General features: G+C 46.5%; 1 protein-coding gene across 1 annotated transcript in view; it reads right to left on the reverse strand.

The window, feature by feature from the left end:
- Nucleotides 1-19,191, reverse strand: part of MAPK4 (mitogen-activated protein kinase 4) — a 109,415-nt gene extending 90,224 nt beyond the window's left edge. The window contains 1 exon segment of the mRNA XM_070743564.1: nt 18,953-19,191. The gene's annotated coding sequence lies outside the window, so the exon portion shown is untranslated.
- Between the last annotated feature and the right edge of the window lie 269 nt (nt 19,192-19,460).

Raw genomic sequence — 19,460 nt, forward strand, 5'->3', positions numbered from 1 at the left:
GTCTTCTTGGTCAGAGGAGTCTTCATCATCAGATTCCACTGGGGGGGGAAACAGGCCTGTAGCATGTGGAGGTCCCCCCCACATCCACAGTCCTTGGGGCAGGAGCTGTGAGATATTTTGGTGGGGGGTTTTGCTTATGCACATGCGCCCAAAGCAAAAAAAAAATCCCTGAAATTTTATGCATGTGTACATCCCCTTGCAAGATTTTGGTGCTTTTTGCTTCCTACGCATGCACAGAAGCAAAAACACCCTCAGGCACACATGCGTAGTGTACGCGTGCACACAAGAGAACCAAAGCTGCACACACAGCGCACCAGTAGCGCCCCTGGGTCCAGAGTATAAATTACAAGGATTTGCCCGTCGCTCTTCAGTTTGAGTCAATAAATGCTGTTGTATCTATGCCAGTGTTTCCCAACCTTGGCAACTTGAAGATATAGTGATGCCTTGTCTTACAAACTTAATTGGTTCTGGGATGAGGTTCTTAAGGTGAAAAGTTTGTAAATCGAAACAATGTTTCCCATAGGAATCAATGGAAAAGCAATTAATGCGTGCAAGCCCAAAATTCATCCCTTTTGTCAGCCGAAGCGCCCGTTTTTGCGCTGCTGGGATTTCCCTGAGGCTCCCCTCCATGGGAAACCCCACCTCCTGACTTCTGTGTTTTTTCGATGCTGCAGGGGAATCCCAGCATCGCAAAAACGAGTGCTTCGCTGGCCACGGAAGTCCGGAGGTGGGGTTTCCCAGTGAAGGGAGCATCAGTGAAATCACAGCATCGCAAAAACACCGAAGTCCTCGAAACCCCACCTCCGGACCTCTGTGTTTTTGCGATGCTGCGATTTCACTGAGGCTCCCCTCGCTGGGAAACCCCACCTCCGGAATTCCGTTGCCAGCTAGGCGCCCATTTTGGGGCTGCTGGGATTCCCCTGCAGCATCACAAAAACACGGAAGTCCGGATGTGGGGTTTCCCATGGAGGGGAGCCTCAGGGGATTTCCAGCAGTGCAAAAACGAGCGCTTCGCTGGCAACGGAAGTCCGGAGGTGGGGTTTCCCAGCGAAGGGAGCATCAGTGAAATCACAGCATCGCAAAAACACCAAAGTCCTCGAAACCCCACCTCCGGACCTCTGTATTTTTATGATGCTGCGATTTCACTGAGGCTCCCCTCGCTGGGAAACCCCATCTCTGGACTTCCGTTGCCAGCTAGGCACCCGTTTTTGGGCTGCTGGGATTCCCCTGCAGCGTCATAAAAACACGGAAGTCCGGAGGTGGGGTTTCCCGTGGAGGGGAGCCTCAGGGGAATTCCAGCAGTGCCAAAACGGGTGCTTTGCTGGCAACAGAAGTCCGGAGGCGGGGCATCCCAGCAGCGGCGGTGGGTTTGTAAGGTGAAAATAGTTTGTAAGAAGAGGCAAAACAAATCTTAAACCCCGGGTTTGTATCTCGAAAAGTTTGTATGACGAGGCGTTTGTAAGACGAGGTATCACTGTATTTGGACTTCAACTCCCAGAATTCCCCAGCCAGCATTCGCTGGCTGGGGAATTCTGGGAGTTGAAGTCCAAATATCTTCAAGTTGCCAAGGTTGGGAAACACTGATCTATGGTGCTCTGTTCTTGCCTATTGCATCCCACTGCACAATAAGTGGAGCCTTTGCTTTGCCCTGTCATCTTCTATCAAACTGTTCAAAAAGGTTTATCATCCACTTCAAAGGTAAGAACAACAGCTTTCCCTCAGCAACAGAGTTCCTGTAGCCAAACAAAAATAAACTAGCGGTGGGAGGATGAAAATCTCCCGTAGAGAGCTCCAAAACCAGGATGTTAAAAACTAACAAAGCAGCCCTTCCTAAGGATGAAATGCCAGCAAATAGAAAAAAAGAGGGATAGAAATGGCAAATAAAGGATAGCAACTGGTAAAGAATTGATGTTGAGTCAATGCAAGCAAGAGCAACTAATAAGACCTGGAGACTAAAACGTATGAAGAATATTTGAAGGATTTGGGTTTAGCTAGTCTAGAGAAAAGGACAAGGGGGGACTTGACAGCAGTATTCCATGGAGTAATCCAAGGTCGTAATTTATATATATAGACAAGGACATTATCAGTGTGTGCTACCGTCAACTAAACAATTTATTTATTTTATTTATTTATTAGATTTGTATGCCGCCCCTCTCCGTAGACTTGGGGCGGCTCACAACACAATAAAAACAGTTCCTGACAAATCTAATAATTTACAATTTAAAATTTAAAATAGTTTTAAAAAAAACCATTTTTAAGCAGCCATACCTACAAACATACCATACATAAATTATATAGGGCAGGCCCAGGGGAGATATCTCAGTTCCCCCATGCCTGACGACAAAGGTGGGTTTTAAGGAGTTTGCGAAAGGCAAGGAGGGTAGGGGCAGTTCTAATCACTGGGGGGAGCTGGTTCCAGAGAGTCGGGGCCGCCACAGAGAAGGCTCTGTGGCCCGCCAACCGACATTGTTTAGTTGACGGGACCCGGAGAAGGCCAACTCTGTGGGACCTAATCGGTTGCTGGGATTCATGCGGCAGAAGGCGGTCTCGGAGATATTCTGGTCCGATGCCATGAAGGGCTTTATAGGTCATAACCAACACTTTGAATTGTGACCGGAAACTGATCGGCAACCAATGCAGACTGTGGAGTGTTGGTGTAACATGGGCATACCTGGGGAAGCCCATGATTGCTCTCGCAGCTGCATTCTGCACGATCTGAAGTTTCCGAACACTTTTCAAAGGTAGCCCCATGTAGAGAGCGTTACAGTAGTCGAGCCTTGAGGTGATGAGGGCATGAGTGACTGTGAGCAGTTACTCCCGGTCCAAATAGGGCCGCAACTGGTGCACCAGGCAAACCTGGGCAAACAATGCCGCTTGGCGGGACCCAGGGGAAGAGCCTTCTCTGTGGCGGCCCCGGACCTCTGGAACCAACTCCCCCCAGAGATTAGAATTGCCCCCACCCTCCTTGCCTTTCGTAAGCTACTTAAAACCCACCTCTGCCGCCAGGCATGGGGGAATTAAGATTCCCTCCCCGCCCTATGCCTTTACAATTTTATGCATGGTATGTTTGTATGTATGTTTGGTTTTTTATATTAAGGGTTTTTTAATCGTTTTTAGTATTGGATTGTTATTGTACATTGTTTTATGATTGCTGTTAGCCGCCCCGAGTCTTCGGAGAGGGGCGGCATATAAATCCAATAAATAAATAAATAAAATAAATACCTGTTCTAACATATGCCAGCGAAACATGGATACTTATCTCATAATCAGTGATGGACTCCTATGGGTACGATTAGATATGCAGAACCGGTAGAAAAATTTTGGTCAGGTACACAGAACCAGTAGAAAAAGTTTGAATTTTTTTCTTTTTTTCCCCCTTCTGGACTCTAGGTATGTTTTTCCTATCCCAGTAAATGAGGTGGAATGTGTACAATTTTACAAGAGCTGTGTGTGTGTGTATGTGTGTGTGTGTCTACATACACACAGTTTATATAGTGTTCTGCCGGGCTCTCTGGTAGGAGCCTCCCGAATATTCAAGGGTTCAAATTTCAGACACACACACACACACACTTGAAAATTCAAAACAATGTTCTTTATCGCAAAATTCAAAATAAACTAAGCACTCTTTTTGTATTGCAAAGAGCACTCTTCCCAAAACAACCTGGTAATTTGTACAAGTCCCTTAATCGGTCATTAAGTACTTAGCTTGCAGCTCGGAAGAAAAGTCACAGTCCTTCCTCTTCTTCCACGAAGAGAAACACACACACACACTTTGCTCTGCTTTGGTTTCAAAGTCGTGAAAAATCAACAAAGTCCGGAGTCAGCAAGGCAGTCCTGAAACACAACGATCAGATAATCTTCCACAACAGCCAAACCCACACGCTATTTATAGCAACAGCACTTATTACTGGAGCCCCACCCAAACACAGGTGGCCTCATTTTCTCTTGTAATAATCCTTCAGTTGTTGCTTCCTATGCATCACTCTACGCATGCGTGGATGTGTCATTAATTCTTGTTCAGAATCCAGGGATGATACAGATGACTGATCTCCTCCTGGGCTGTCTGCCAAACTCCCCTCTTCCCTGTCACTCACGCTTCCTTGGTCAGAGGAGACTTCATTGGCAGATTCCACTGGGAGCAAAACAGGCCTACGGCATGTGGATATTTCCCCCACATCCACCTCCACATTCCTTGGGGCAGGAGCTGGGCCAGAGCTAACTACAACATATAGTAGATAATGTATATTTTTGTGTGCCTGTGTATAATATATATGTACACATATGGCATATACAGTGGTACCTCAAGATACGAACCCCTCATCTTACGAACAACTCGTGATACAAACCCGGGGTTCAGAAAAATTTTGCCTCTTCTTACGAACTTTTTTTGAGTTACGAACCGTCGTTCGGAGACTGCTGGGAAGCCGCGTGGCTGTTTTAAAAGGTGACAGCCGGGCGGTGGGGCTTCCCAGAAGCCTCCCGAACGCTGGTTCGTAACTCGAAAAAAGTTCGTAAGAAGAGGCAAAATTTTTCTGAACCCCGGGTTCGGTTCGGGAGGTTGCTGGGAAGCCCCCCAGGCCGGCTGTCACCTTTTAAAACAGCCGTGCGGCTTCCCAGCTGTCTCTGAACGCCGAACGCGGAAGTTCGGGTTTGGCGTTCAGCTTCGGGAGACAGCTGGGAAGCCGCGCGGCTGTTTTAAAAGGTCACAGCCGGGCTGGGGGGCTTCCCAGCACCCCCCCGAACCCCGAACTTTTGCCGAACTTCCGGGTTCGGGGGGGTGCTGGGAAGCCCCCCAGGCCGGCTATTACCTTTTAAAACAGCCGCGTGGCTTCCCAGCTATCTCCGAACGCCGAACGCGGAAGTTCGGGTTTGGCGTTCAGCGTTCGGAGACAGCTGGGAAGCCGCGCGGCTGTTTTAAAAGGTCACAGCCGGCCTGGGGGGCTTCCCAGCACCCCCTGAACCCCGAACCCGGAAGTTCGGCAAAGGTTCGAGGTTCGGAGGGGTGCTGGGAAGCCCCCCAGGCCGGCTGTCACCTTTTACAACAGCCGCGCGGCTTCCCAGCTGTCTCCCAAAACCGAACGCCAAACTTCCGCGTTCGGCGTTCGGAGACAGCTGGGAAGCCGCGCGGCTGTTTTAAAATGTCACAGCCGGCCTGGGGGGCTTCCCAGCACCCCTCCGAACCCCTAACCTTTGCCGAACTTCCAGGTTCGGGGTTCGGGGGGTGCTGGGAAGCCCCCCAGGCCGGCTGTGACCTTTTAAAACAGCCACGTGGCTTCCCAGCTATCTCCGAACACCGAACGCGGAAGTTCGGGTTTGGCGTTCGGCGTTCGGAGACAGCTGGGAAGCCGCGCGGCTGTTTTAAAAGGTCACAGCTGGCCTGGGGGGCTTCCCAGTACCCCCCGAACCCGGAAGTTCGGCAAAGGTTCGGGGTTTGGGGGGGTGCTGGGAACCCCCCCAGGCCGGCTGTCACCTTTTACAACAGCCGCGCGGCTTCCCAGCTGTCTCCCGAAACCGAACGCCAAACTTCCGTGTTCGGCGTTCGGAGACAGCTGGGAAGCCGCGCGGCTGTTTTAAAAGGTCACAGCCGGCCCGGGGGGCTTCCCAGCACCCCTCCGAACCCTGAACCCGGAAGTTCGGCAAAGGTTCGGGGTTCGGGGGGGAGCTGGGAAGCCCCCCAGGCCGGCTGTGACATTTTAAAACAGCCGCGCGGCTTCCCAGCTGTCTCCGAACACCGAACGCGGAAGTTCGGGTTTGGCGTTCGGCGTTTGGAGACAGCTGGGAAGCCGCGCGGCTGTTTTAAAAGGTGACAGCCGGCCTGGGGGGCTTCCCAGCACCCCCCCGAACCCCAAACCCAGAAGTTTGGCAAAGCTTCGGGGTGCTGGGGGGTGCTGGGAAGCCCCCCAGGCTGGCTGTCACCTTTTACAACAGCCGCGCGGCTTCCCAGCTGTCTCCCGAAGCCGAACGCCAAACCCGAACTTCCGCGTTCGGCGTTCGGGGACAGCTGGGAAGCCGCGCGGCTGTTTTAAAATGTCACAGCCGGCCTGGGGGGCTTCCCAGCACCCCCCCGAACCCCGAACGTTTGCCGAACTTCCAGGTTCGGGGTTCGGGGGGGTGCTGGGAAGCCCCCCAGGCCGGCTGTCACCTTTTAAAACAGCTGCGCGGTTTCTCAGCAGTCACCGAACGCCGTTTTTTTGCGGGGGTTGTTTTTGGTTGCACGGATTAATTGACTTTACATTGTTTCCTATGGGAAACAATGTTTCGTCTTACGAACCTTTCGTCTTACGAACCTCCTCCTTGCACCAATTAAGTTCGTATCATGAGGTATTACTGTATTCTTAGAATTAAATAGTATATTTTGGATGTTCAGTAATAGTAAATAGAGAGGGAAATTGTATCTCTTTGAGGCGAGGAGAGGCCAGGCTCACTAACCCAAACCCAAGCATGAGTGACGTCAAGTTGGCCACCTTTAAGCCAGTCGCATGAACTTTAAGACACTCCCCGGTCACCTGATTGTCAAGCGTCACATGGCCGGCAGGCCACACCCACAAAATAAGCCACACCCACAGTGTGGTAGTAAAAATTTTTGAAGTCCTTCAGTGCTCACAATTGACACAATAGCTATGAGTGGCGCAAAGAGCCATGGGAAGACACATGCTCGGCACCACAAAGATAGGAAGACCTGCGCATGGATTAGAAACGGGTGGGTTCTAACTTACCTCGCTGCTGGTTCGCTTCCTCCCCCATCCAGAAAAAGCCAAAAACAAGATGGCGACATATGCACAAATGCCAGAAACTTGGCATGCCCAGAAGAAGAAAAACCCGGGGGGAAAATCCCCCCAAAATTTTTAAATATTTTTTTAAGATGGCAGCATTTGGATAGCTGCAAAACCTCCATGTTTCATCTGCGCATGTGTATCTTTGACTACTAAGAGATTACTCTGCACATTCCTTATCACTTAACAGGGATGCTGCAAAGGTCATCACTACCCTGTTTCCCCGATAGTAAGACACCCCCGATTGTAAGACATATCGGGGGTTTCAGGGGGGTCGGCTAATATAAGCCGTACCCCGAAAGTAAGACATATGCCTTACTTTCGGGGAAACACGGGGGTATTGCCGGGGGGGAGCCCGATGACGTCGCTTCCAAGCTCCCCGCGCGCCCCTCGCCTTCGCCTCGCCGCGGCGCCACCGCCTCTTCCCCGGCTTGGCAAAGCGAAGGACGGCGCTGGTCCGAAGCGAGCCGAGCGGGCGGCGGCTTGCAGCGAAGGTGCTCGTCCCAGCAACCGAGTCCTGCCGAGGCTCGGCTGCAAGCGGCCAGCGAGGCCGACCGGCTCCGAGGCGAGCGGCCGGAGCTGCGCCCTCCTTCGCCCGCCTCCTTTCCAGCAGGCAGGTGGGGCTGCCCAACTGCGCAGAGCGGCTCCTCCCCTCCAGACACACGCTTCCCCGACACGCGTCTGTGGCTCCACGCGTGCACGCCGCTTGGAGCCCTGAGGTTGAACTTGGAAAAGGGCTCACGAGGCTCCTGTCCCGCGGCTGCCCTTCTGGACTCTGGGGAGATGCCTTCGGGAACGCGACCCTTTCAATTTTTTTCCAATGTAAGACATACCCCGAAAGTAAGACGTAGTGGGGCTTTTGGGGGTAAAAAGAAAGTAAGACACTGTCTTACTTTCAGGGAAACACGGTATGAAAAAGGTCCTAAGTTGTAACCTTGAACATTCACAAAATGAACTATTTATAGGTCAAGGACTTTCTGTACAAAAGGAAAATCAAAACTGACTATTCTTGTCATTAGGAGATACATTTTTGCACATTTTTTTAAAAAAAAGCCCTAGCTAAATTCAACCCTTAAATAATAATAATAATAATAATAATAATAATAATAATAATAATAATAATTTATTAGATTTGTATGCCACCCCTCTCCGAAGACTCGGGGCGGCTCACAACAACAACAAATTCAATAAACAATGATACAAATCCAATTAATAAAAGCAGAATTAAAACCCCTTAATATTAAAAACAGTCAACGCTACACAGTCATACTAATCTCAAGTGCTATAGTCAGAAGAGAGGGGGGAGTTAATCCCCCCCCCCATGTCTGGTGGCATAGGTGAGTCTTTAACATCTTCCGGAAGATGGGGAGGGTGGGGACAACTCGAATCTCCGGGGGGGAGTTGATTCCAGAGGGCCAGGGCCGCCACAGAGAAGGCTCTTCCCCTAGGTCCCGCCAGACATTGTTTAGGCGACGGGACCCGGACAAGGCCAACTCTGTGGGACCTAATCGGCCGCTGGGATTCGTGCAGCAGAAGGCGGTCCCGTAATTTACTAATATGGTAACTTTTTTTGGAAATTCCTGATGACTGTGGAATAAAGGAAACCGCAGAAACATGAGCTAGCGTTCCAGCTACCTAAAAAAAAATAAGTCACCATGAGAGCAGTAAAAAAATCATCCCTGGCATAAATAAAATAAAAGAAGATTCTAGGGACAAGAATTCCACCCTTGAACTAAAGGCGAAAGGGATATGTTTTTCCAATAATAATTAACCCGAGCATTAGATCCATTAGTCTCAGGGCACGCTACTTCTATCTCTCTCTCTCATTTTTTGTTGCCCTTGCTCGGTTTTTTTCCAATCTGTTTTGCATATGTGCATTTACATAATTAAAGAACATTTGCCACAGGGCCATCAGGCCCGAAAGAAAAAGAAAAAAAAAGAAAAATAGGAGCATTTATCATTGCAGTTAGAAGCCACTTCACAGACTGCCTTTTGCCCCTGTGTTCTCATGATGTTTCTTGGGAGAATGGATGGATGGATGGATGGATCAGTAATGGGCAGCCAAAATTTTTACTGCCACACTGTAGGTGTGGCTTACTTTGTGGGTGTGGCTTGGTGGTCATGTGACTGGGTAGGAGTGGCTTGTCGGCCATGTGACCAGGTGGGAGTGGCTTGAACGATCATCATCGTTCAAGTGAACTGTTAAGCCCTCGACTTGCAACCTCACCAGTGTCGCTCTCTGGGGTGACAATTTGCTTCGCGTTTCCCGCGCTCTCCTTCATGGGTCGCCCCCCCCACCTCAGGCTGGGTAGTTTGGTAAACGGGTGCCAATCAGCTGTTGAGAAAAGAGGGGGGAGGAAATGGGCCCCCTGCAACTCCTGCCGGTGCTGGTCTCCCTGCCACTTTTCGAGGAGGAGGAGGAGGGTGGCAAGGTGGGATGGTCAGCTGGAGCTGGGCACACAGCTTCATTTATTTATTTATTTTATTTTATTTATTGGATTTATATGCCGCCCCTCTCCGAAAACTCGGAGCGGCTAACAGCAATCATAAACAGTGTACAATAATAATGCAATAGTAAAAGCGAATTAAAACCCCTTAATATAAAAAAACCAAACAGACATACAGACATACCATGCATACAATTGTAAAGGCCTAGGGGGGAAAGGAATCTTAATTCTCCTATGCCTGGAGGCAGAGGTGGGTTTTAAGTAGCTTACGAAAGGCAAGGAGGGTGGGGGCAATTCTAATCTTTGGGGGGAGTTGGTTCCAGAGGGACGGGGCCGCCACAGAGAAGGCTCTTCCCCTGGGTCCCGCCAAGCGGCATTGTTTAGTTGACAGGACCCGGAGAAGGCCCACTCTGTGGGACCTAACTGGTCACTGGGATTCGTGCCGCAGAAGGCGGTCCCTGAGATAATCTGGTCCGGTGCCATGAAGGGCTTTATAGGTCATAACCAACACTTTGAATTGTGACCGGAAACTGATCGGCAACCAATGTTTTGAGCCACCCCGAGTCCTTGGAGAGGGGCAGCATTACAAATCCAATCAATCAATCAATCAATCAATCAATCAATCAATCAATCAATATCCACTGGTGCCTGCTACCCACACCTGGTATGGACTGATTGGATTTCTATGCCGCCCCTCTCCAAATACTTGGGGTGGCTTATAACATATAAAAACAGTAGGTTACAATAAGATTAATCCAATTAAATTGAAATTACATAACTATCTAAAATCCCTAATTATATTAAAATCAATCCCACCCATTTGTACATCAACCATAAAATCATCCATTGGCCAGGGGCTAAAGTCTAATCGGCCCAAACCTGCCGACATAAATGAGTCTTAAGACTCTTACGAAAGGCGAGGAGGGTGGGGGCAGTACGAATCCCTGGGGGGAACTGTTTCCAGAGGGACGGCCCCCCCACAAAAAAGGCTCTTCCCCTAGATCCCGCCAGCCTGCATTGAGGAGAGCAACTCTGTGGTATCTGACCGGGAACTGGGATTCATGCGGCAGAAGGCAGTCTTGGAGATAATCTGGTCCTATCATATGCCATGTAAGGCTTTATAGGTCATAACCAATACTTTGAATTTTGTATGATGTTTCAGCATCCCACCATCATTGATCACCATTTGTGGTCTTTAGTACATACCTTTATTACAGTCAAAGACCATCAATATAATAAAGACAGAAATCCAAGAAACGTTTCAGATTCTTAGAATCCAAACATTTTAAAATCTTTTTGATCCTACTAGCAGATTCTTGCATGATAAATGTAGTCCTTGTCTTACAGCAGTTCGTTGACCATCTAAAGTTATAACCATCACCAAATTGGTCGTCACGCAAGTCAACAGACATGCTAGGCGTTGAGGTTCTTGGACATCTGGACATAAATGACTTACTATTATTATTATTATTATTATTATTATTATTATTATTATTATTATTAATTGGATTTGTATGCCGCCCCTCTCCGCAGACTCGGGGCGGCTAACAACAGCAATAAAACAGTACAGCAAAATACAATACTAAAAAACAGTTAAAAACCCATTATATAAAAACCAATCATACATACAGACATACCATGCATAAAATTGTAAAGACCTAGGGGGAAAGTGTATCTCAGTTCCCCCATGCCTGGCGGCAGAGGTGGGTTTTAAGCAGCTTATGAAAGGAAAGGAGGGTGGGGGCAATTCTAATCTCTGGGGGGAGTTGGTTCCAGAGGGTTGGGGCCACCATAGAGAAGGCTCTTCCTCTGGGTACCGCCAAGCGGCATTCTTTAGTTGACGGGACCCGGAGAAGACCTACTCTCTGGGACCTAACTGATCGCTGGGATTCATGCAGCAGAAGGCAGTCCCTGAGGTAATCTGGTCCCATGCCATGAAGGGCTTTATAGGTCATAACCAACACTTTGAATTGTGACCGGAAACTGATCAGCAACCAATGCAGACTGCGGAGTGTTGGAGTAACATGGGCATATTTGGGAAAGCCCATGATTGCTCTCGCAGCTGCATTCTGCACGATCTGAAGTTTCCGAACACTTTTCAAAGGTAGCCCCATGTAGAGAGCGTTATAGTAGTCGAGCCTCGAGGTGATGAGGGCATGAGTGACTGTGAGCAGTGACTCCCTGTCCAAATAGGGCCGCAACTGGTGCACCAGTCGAACCTGGGCGAACGCCCCCCTCGCCACAGCTGAAAGATGTTTCTCTAATGTGAGCTGTGGATCGAGGAGGACGCCCAAGTTGCGAACCCTCTCTGAGGGGGTCAATGATTCTCCCCCCAGGGTAATGGACGGACAGATGGAATTGTCCTTGGGAGGCAGGACCCACAGCCACTCCGTCTTGTCTGGGTTGAGTTTGAGTTTGTTGACACCCATCCAGGCCCCAACAGCCTCCAGGCACCGGCACATCACTTCCACTGCTTCGTTGACTGGACATGGGGTGGAGATGTATAACTGGGTATCATCGGCATATTGATGATACCTCACCCCATGCCCTTGGATGATCTCACCCAGCGGTTTCATGCAGATATTACACCATATGTGGCCTTGGCATCTGCCTTCCCCAAGCAGTGTCCTGGAGAAGCCGACAGTAAACTTTTGCACCTGTGCCATTTTGCTCAGTGACGGAGTTAAACAAAGATTACCTCTTGCGTGCAAAGGCAGCCTACGGCAGGGGCACTAAGTGCCAGCGAAGGCGTTTTCGTTATTATAGCATATTCTCTTCAACCCACACAATCCAGCATCCGTTACGCAAGGATTCACACAGGGAACAAAGCACCGATATTCGTGCAACCAATTGGAGAGGCATATTCATTTGCATCACAGCAAAAAAAGGCTCTCATTCATACAAAAACCTCTTTAGCAACAAACATTAATGGAACAGAAATATCTCTTCCTACAGGGAGGGTGGGCGTACAAAGAACAGACGGCTTTGAAGTTTAACTTCACTGTTGGGTTACTTATTAAGGACCTTTTTTTAGGTGGATAGATGACATCAGTTGGTTGCAAATAGATTTGGAGAAATTGATAAATTGTAGCCCTCTTTTGCAAGGGGGGGGGAAACCTATTATTACTGCAATACATCTACCAGTATTAGATTTTTCTCCACATACATCCACACAGTACAATATACCATCTGTTTTCCATACAATAAAAGGCAATATAGTACAGTGATACCTTGTCTTACGAACTTAATTGGTTCGGGGAGGAGGTTCATAAGGTGAAAAGTTTGTAAGATGAAACAATGTTTCCCATAGGAAACAATGGAAAACCGATAAATGCATGCAAGCCCCCCCCAAAAAAATAACAAAAACGGGCGCTGCTTGGCGCTCTCCCAAACCTGAACTCAAAAAGTTCAGCAAAAGTTCGGGTTCGGGAGAACGCCGAGAAGCGCCACCGCCCAGCTGTCACCTTCTGAAATAGCTGGGGTGCTTCTCGGCGTTCTCCTGAATGCCGAACCTGGAGGTTCAGCAAAAGTTCGGGTTCGGGAGAAGCCCTGAGAAGTGCCGCTGCCTGACTGTCACCTTCTGAAACAGCCGGGGGCTTCTCGGCGTTCTCCCAAATGTCAAACCTGGAAATTCGGCAAAAGTTTTTATTTTTACATGAAAGGACCTCCCTTTGCTTGCGGCGCCGCTGCGGCGTCCTTTTTCATAAAAATAAAAATAAATTAAAATTAAAAATCCGTAAAAATAAAAAACGATGGGATTCGGGGGGCGGAGCTTTGACTCCACGGAGCGTTCGGAGTTCGGGTTCGGTGGGTTCGGCCGAACTTTGCGTGAAGTTCGTCCGAACTCACCGAACCTGAACACCGTTGTGTTCACCCATCACTAATGTTTTTGTCTTTTGGCTTTTTTTAATGCACGTTTTTAAAACACTCTTGCCTAGTTTTGTTTCTTCTTTGTAATTTTCTTCTTTTCCTTTGATTTTTGCCTTTTATTTTTCTGAATTTCATTTTATACAGGTAGTATACAACATTTATACAACAGTTGTTTAATGACCATTCCTAGTCGCAAAAAAGTATGAAAAAGTCCATCCATCCATCCATCTATCTATCTATCTATCTATCTATCTATCTATCTATCTATCTATCTATCCGTCTATCCATCTATCTATCTATCGATCGATCCATCTATTTATCTATCTATCTATCTATCCATCCATCCATCCATCTATCTATCTGGTTAACCATCCATCCATCCATCCATGTATCTTCTCCAAGGACTCAGGGCAGCTTATATTGTATAAAAACATAAAGACCAGTTCGGAAGGCCAATGTTAAAACAATCTAAAACCCCCAAATTTAAAGCCATACAGCCCTGCTCATTCACACTCACACAAGAAATGCAGCATTTGGCAAAGACTGGCTCCAAACTTCTAAATGTTTGGAGAGATAGCAACTGAATTTTAAAAAGGCTATCAAACAAAAAGCAAATTAAAAAGGCACATCACACGACAAGCAAATTAAAAAAGGGATATCAAATGAAAAGCAAATTAAAAAAGGGATATCAAACAAAAAGCAAATTAAAAAAGGAATAGCCAACGAAAACAAATATGTTGCAAGGGAAATATGAGCAGGTCATAATTATGTGGGCGGCAGCTTGGAAAGAAATGCAAGAGATAATATTATAAACCCAAGATAATTCCGTGGAAAATTTGGTGGGGAGAAAAATGAAAGATCCCTTTATGAAGAGCAAAGACTCACCTGAGTCTCTCTGAATCTGACAGCTGCCAGAAAAGTAGCTCTGGAGAACTATTGCAAGGAAGATAGGAAGACAATGGCTGCCTCTTAATGTGACAGCTGCACAGATGTTCTCATGATCTAAGATGGCCTCAACTGACCTTTCCTCTGTGAAGTTGTGCAATATTCAAATTGTGGGATCTAACCTGCACCCTAGCAGCCGGTTAGGTCCCACAGTCGGCCTTCTCCAGGTCCCATCGGCCAGACTATAACATCTGGCAGGGCTTAGGGCAGTGATGGTGAACCTATGGCATGGGTGCCACAGGTGGCACGCAGAGTCATATTTGCTGTTGCCCTAGCTCAGCGGTGGTGTGTGCCGGCCAGCTGATTTTGGGCTCGCACTGAGGCTCTGGAAGGGCATTTTTGGCTTCCAGAGAGCCTCCAGGGGGGGTGGGAGAGGGCGTTTTTACCCTCCCCCGGTTCCAGGGAAGCCTTTGGAGCCTAGGGGGGTGGGGGGTGAAACACGACTCTACTGGGCCCACCAGAAATTGGGAAAGAAGCCAGAAAGAGCTGGGAACATCATTAGCACCTGGAAAGAAACATTTGGAGCAAGTAGAGCAATGGAAAAAACCCTGAAAAGACTTAGGGCTTGGAAAACATTCTTTGCAGAGAGAAACAATGAAAAAGCCTGCAAGGTAAGAGCTGGGAAGATCGTAAGCAGCTAGTTACGGCTGAAAAAGAAGCTACATTCAGAGTATAAGACGCACCCAAATTATTAGCCTCTTTTAGGGAGGAAAAAGAGGCGCTTTACAGTATACTCTGAAAATACAGTAATTGACAATTTTTTTGCATTTGATTTATTATCCCAATGGTGCTTTTTCAAGATGCAACTGGACTTTCTGGTGGTTTTTTTGAAAACATTTTGCTTCTCATCCAAGAAGAGCTGAAGAAGCTTCTTAGATGAGAAGCGAAACGTCTTCAAAGAAAACCACAAAGTCCAGTTGCCTCTTGAAAAAAAAAAAGCACTTTTGGGACAACCATTACCTGGATGACTGAGAATCTCCATAGACATTTGATTTATTAATTTCATACCCTTCTTTACACACAGATGGAATTTCTCGTTCTTTACATTGGCATCCTTAAGATAAAGCTTCCAAGCTGAGATAAGTTCTAGAAATACACATAGGTAGCTCCTTGCATTTTTTTTTTTTTTTGGCAATAAAACGGACATTATTTTCTAATACCTGGTCTATTCATTAAGGCTCCAGAGTAGAAAAGTAGAAACTGGGAATTCTAGACTTGTCTTAGATTACAACAGTCAGGTGGGTGATTTTGGGACACTCACACAGGGTTGTTGCTGTGGGGTAAAATAGGAAGGAGGTATATTCACTGCCTTGAATTATTGATAAAAACAGTACAAGTAAGATGCAAATAAAAATGAATACTGTATTCCTCTTTTTTCTTTAATTTAAGCTGATGCCTCTTTAACCCTTGTCAACCTTGCACATCACTCAAAAGATTCTAGAAGAGCTTTAATTGAGGTTAGGAGCAACATCATCACCATAGAAACATAGAAGATTGAAGGCAGAAAAGGACCTCATGGTCCATCTAGTCTGCCCTTATACTATTTCCTATACTTTATCTTAGGATGGATATATGTTTATCCCAGGCATGTTTAAATTCAGTTACTGTGGATTTACCAACCACGTCTGCTGGAAGTTTGTTCCAAGCATCTACTACTCTTTTAGTAAAATAATATTTTCTCATGTTGCATTTGAACTTTCCCCCCTTGATAATGATTATTATCCCCCCTTGATAATGATTAATGATCATTATTAATAATATTAAAGGAGAATTAGGATAGGATAGGATAGGATAGGATTCTTTATTGGCAAAGTGTAATTGGACACACAAGGAATTTGTCTTTGGTGCAGATGCTCTCAGTGTAAATAAAAGAAAATATACATTTGTCAAGAATCATGAGGTACAACACTTAATGATTGCCATGGGGTCAAATAAGAAATGAAGAAACATTAACATGGACATTAATAAACTAAGGAGATCTATATGTATTAATAAATAAGGAAAAACATTGTTATAAATGAATAAGCTGCAAAAACCAATTATCCTGCAATCCAGCAGCTGCAATTACTAAGTTCTGATACCAAAAACACCCTACGTATAAAGGATAATGCTTTATTTTGTCTTGAGTATATGTATGTTTCTTTTCTTTTGTAATTTCCTTTTTCTTCTGTAAATGTTGTATTGTTTCTTTTTTTAATGTAAATAATGAATAAAGACATTTTTAAAAAAAGAAATGAAGAAACAATCAATATTAATAAAAATTTAGGGAAAGAGGGGGTGCAATCAGACAAAAGTAACATTCTGTTTTAGATCTTAGATCCACTCCCATCATCTCTGGGCTCTTTCCCACCAGCTGATCCCGGTGCCTCAGCTCACCCACCAGTCGCACTTGCCAAATTCCCAAACCAGGGCAAAATTAGATTTATTTTTATTTTATTTATTCAGTCATATTTCTACGCCACCCTTCTCTGCCGACTCAGGGTGACTGACAACAACAAGAAAGACAATATGGGAAGGTTAAAGGGACAAGAAGAATCAGAATAGTATAAAGTCTGGGATAAGATATATGATTGGCTAGATAAGATTAAGGAATAAATAATTAAGTCATTAATGTGTAAACATATAGTTACAAATGTGTAAACAGTTAATAGTAAACTATATCAGAAGGTTAAGTATTAAGAATTAAGAGAAAATATTAGTAAGGAATACAAGAATATGTATCTTTGCACGAAAATATACGTATATTTCTACTCCAGAAACTTCTGATAAGAGTGGGGCAGCAAAAGACCTTATATATGTCTTATTTACTATTTGTTTGTTTGTTTTGTCAAGTACATATTAGAGGTATGTAAAGATATAATAATATTCATATACATGATTCATATACATGAACCGGGGTGGCGCAGCAGGTAGAGTGCTATACTGCAGGCCACTGAAGCTGACTGTAGACCTGTAGGTCAGCGGTTCAAATCTCATCACCGGCTCAAGATTGACTCAGCCTTCCATCCTTCCGAGGTGGGTAAAATGAGGACCCGGATTGTGGGGGCAATAGGCTGGCTGTTAAAAAGTGCTAATTGCTACGGAACATGTTGTAAGTCGCCCTGAGTCTAAGGAGAAGGGCGGCATAAAAATTGAATAAATAAATAAATAAAATCAATGAACAAGAAAAAAATAAGATATTTAGACATTAGATATAATAATATTCATATACATGATACTAGTAACAAGAAAAAAATAAGATATTTAGACATTAGATATAATATTCATATACATGATACTAGTAACAAGAAAAAAATAAGAAGAAACATTAGATAGAATAATATTCATAGACTAAAAAAGTAAAAGAAACATTAGGACAGGGGACAGGAGGCACACTGGTGCACTTACGCACGCCCCTTATTTTGTGCCTGTTTGTGTTTCATTTTGTCTTTTCATAAAAAATAATTTTAAAAAAATTGAAAAGAAAACACAATACAATACAACGAGTGAAACCCAACCGACACTAACCGCTGCGGCGCCAACCGACACAACCGCTGCGGCGCCAACAATAACACAATGCAAGGCAAAAACACACTGTAGAATGTCAAAGGGGGAACGTGGGTCTCTTTTTTGCTCAAGCAAGGTTGCTCTGTTTGAATAAGCCACCATCCACCGGGTTCCCCATCTCAGCTTCATTCACACAAACCAGAAGCCTCGCAAGCCAAATTTAGTGGGGCATGAGTGGGTTTTTTTTAGGGGGGGTTGACTTAATTTTTTTAAAATCTGGGTTTATGCCCACCCTGTCTTAACAAAAGGGGTGGTGGGGAAATTATAGGTTGAATAAGCCACCATCCACCAGGTTCCCCATCTCAGCTTCATTCACACAAATCGGCAGCTTCACAAGCCAGGTTTAGTGGGGCATGAATTTTGGGAGGGTGACTTAATTTATTTTTAAAAAAATAAAATCTAGGTTTATAAACAAAGGAGGTGGGGAGAGGTTATAGGCTGTGGTTCCCAGGGTCATTCATTCTAGGCACGTCTGAACATGGGGAGAGGGGGAATAAATCGAAATAAACTAGCATCGGGTCGGGATTGGGTCGCTCCTGGACACTGGGCTCAGGTGCCACGGCTCTGCCCTTTGTCGTGGGGATGGCCGAGGGCTTCAACTCCGCTTCTGGGCTTTCCAGAGCCTTGGTCATGGGGAGAGACTTATTTATATTTCTTGGATGCTTGCAAAACCCAGGCTCTGCCTTCCAATTCCTCCAGGGAAATATTTATTTATTTTATTTTATTGAATTGGTATGCCGCCCCTCTCCGAGGACTCGGGGCGGCTCACAACATGTACAAAGAACAAGAATCAATAATAGCCATCCGATTAATACATTAAAAAACAGTCTTTAAAAATTAAAAAGAAAAACCATCCATATCATTAATAAAAAAACAAAAGACAATGCAATACGAGTGAAACCCAACCTCACACTAAATGATGCTGCAGCGCCAACCGTAACACAATGCAAGGCAAAAACCCCAAAAGGGGAACGGAGCTTGAGCTCTGTTTGAATAAGCCACCATCTACCGGGTTCCCCATTTCGGCTTCATTCACACAAACCAGCAGCCTTGCAAGCCAAGTTTAGTGGGGCGTGAATTTTGGGGGAGAGGGGTAACTTAATTTTTTAAAAAAAATATATATATGTGGTTTTGTTAAGCTCTGGTTTAACAAAAGGGGAGATTATATAGGCTTTGGTTTCCCAGGTCATTCATTCTGGACACGTCTGAACGCGGGGAGAGGGGGAGTAAATCGGAACAAACCAGCATCGGATCGGACACCCAGAGCTCCCACGCATCCTCCTTCTCGCGTGTCCAGCGTGGGACTCGGGTTTCGATGCCCGGGGATGCCTTGCAACTCCTCGGGTGAGTAAAGCAAGAGAAAGCACTCACCGCCCAGGGACCCAGCCTTGCTCCTCGCCTCCTCCGGTCCTGCCCTGCCGGCCCTCCTGAACCGAAGATGCTGGGGCGGAAACCTTCAAGTGGGCATCTGACCACTAAGCGCTGCTGCTTCCTCGCCCCGCATGCAAGAGAGCGAGAGCGAGAGAGCCGCGCGGGGCGGGGCGGGGGGGTTTCCCGGGGAGCCCCCAGCAGCCCTCCCCGCATCGGGACCCGCCGCTGCCGACTCTACCAGTGCAAAACCGCAGCAGCAGCACCGAGCAACAGCACAGCCTCCCGGTGGCCGGCCCACCTGCATGACGTCATGGGAGGCCTGTCAATCATCGGGCCAGCCACCTGCTGTCAGCTCGGGCTGGTTGCAACCGGGCGGGGGGCGTGTGGGTGGGGGGGCAGAAGGGAAGGGCCTGGAGTGGAATGGGATGGAATAACGGCGTTGGAAGGGATCTTGGAGGTCATCTGGTCCAACACAAACCCATACCCAAGCAGGAGACCCTATGATGTA

This window comes from Erythrolamprus reginae, chromosome 2, assembly GCF_031021105.1.
Source record: "Erythrolamprus reginae isolate rEryReg1 chromosome 2, rEryReg1.hap1, whole genome shotgun sequence".
Lineage (NCBI taxonomy): Eukaryota > Metazoa > Chordata > Lepidosauria > Squamata > Dipsadidae > Erythrolamprus > Erythrolamprus reginae.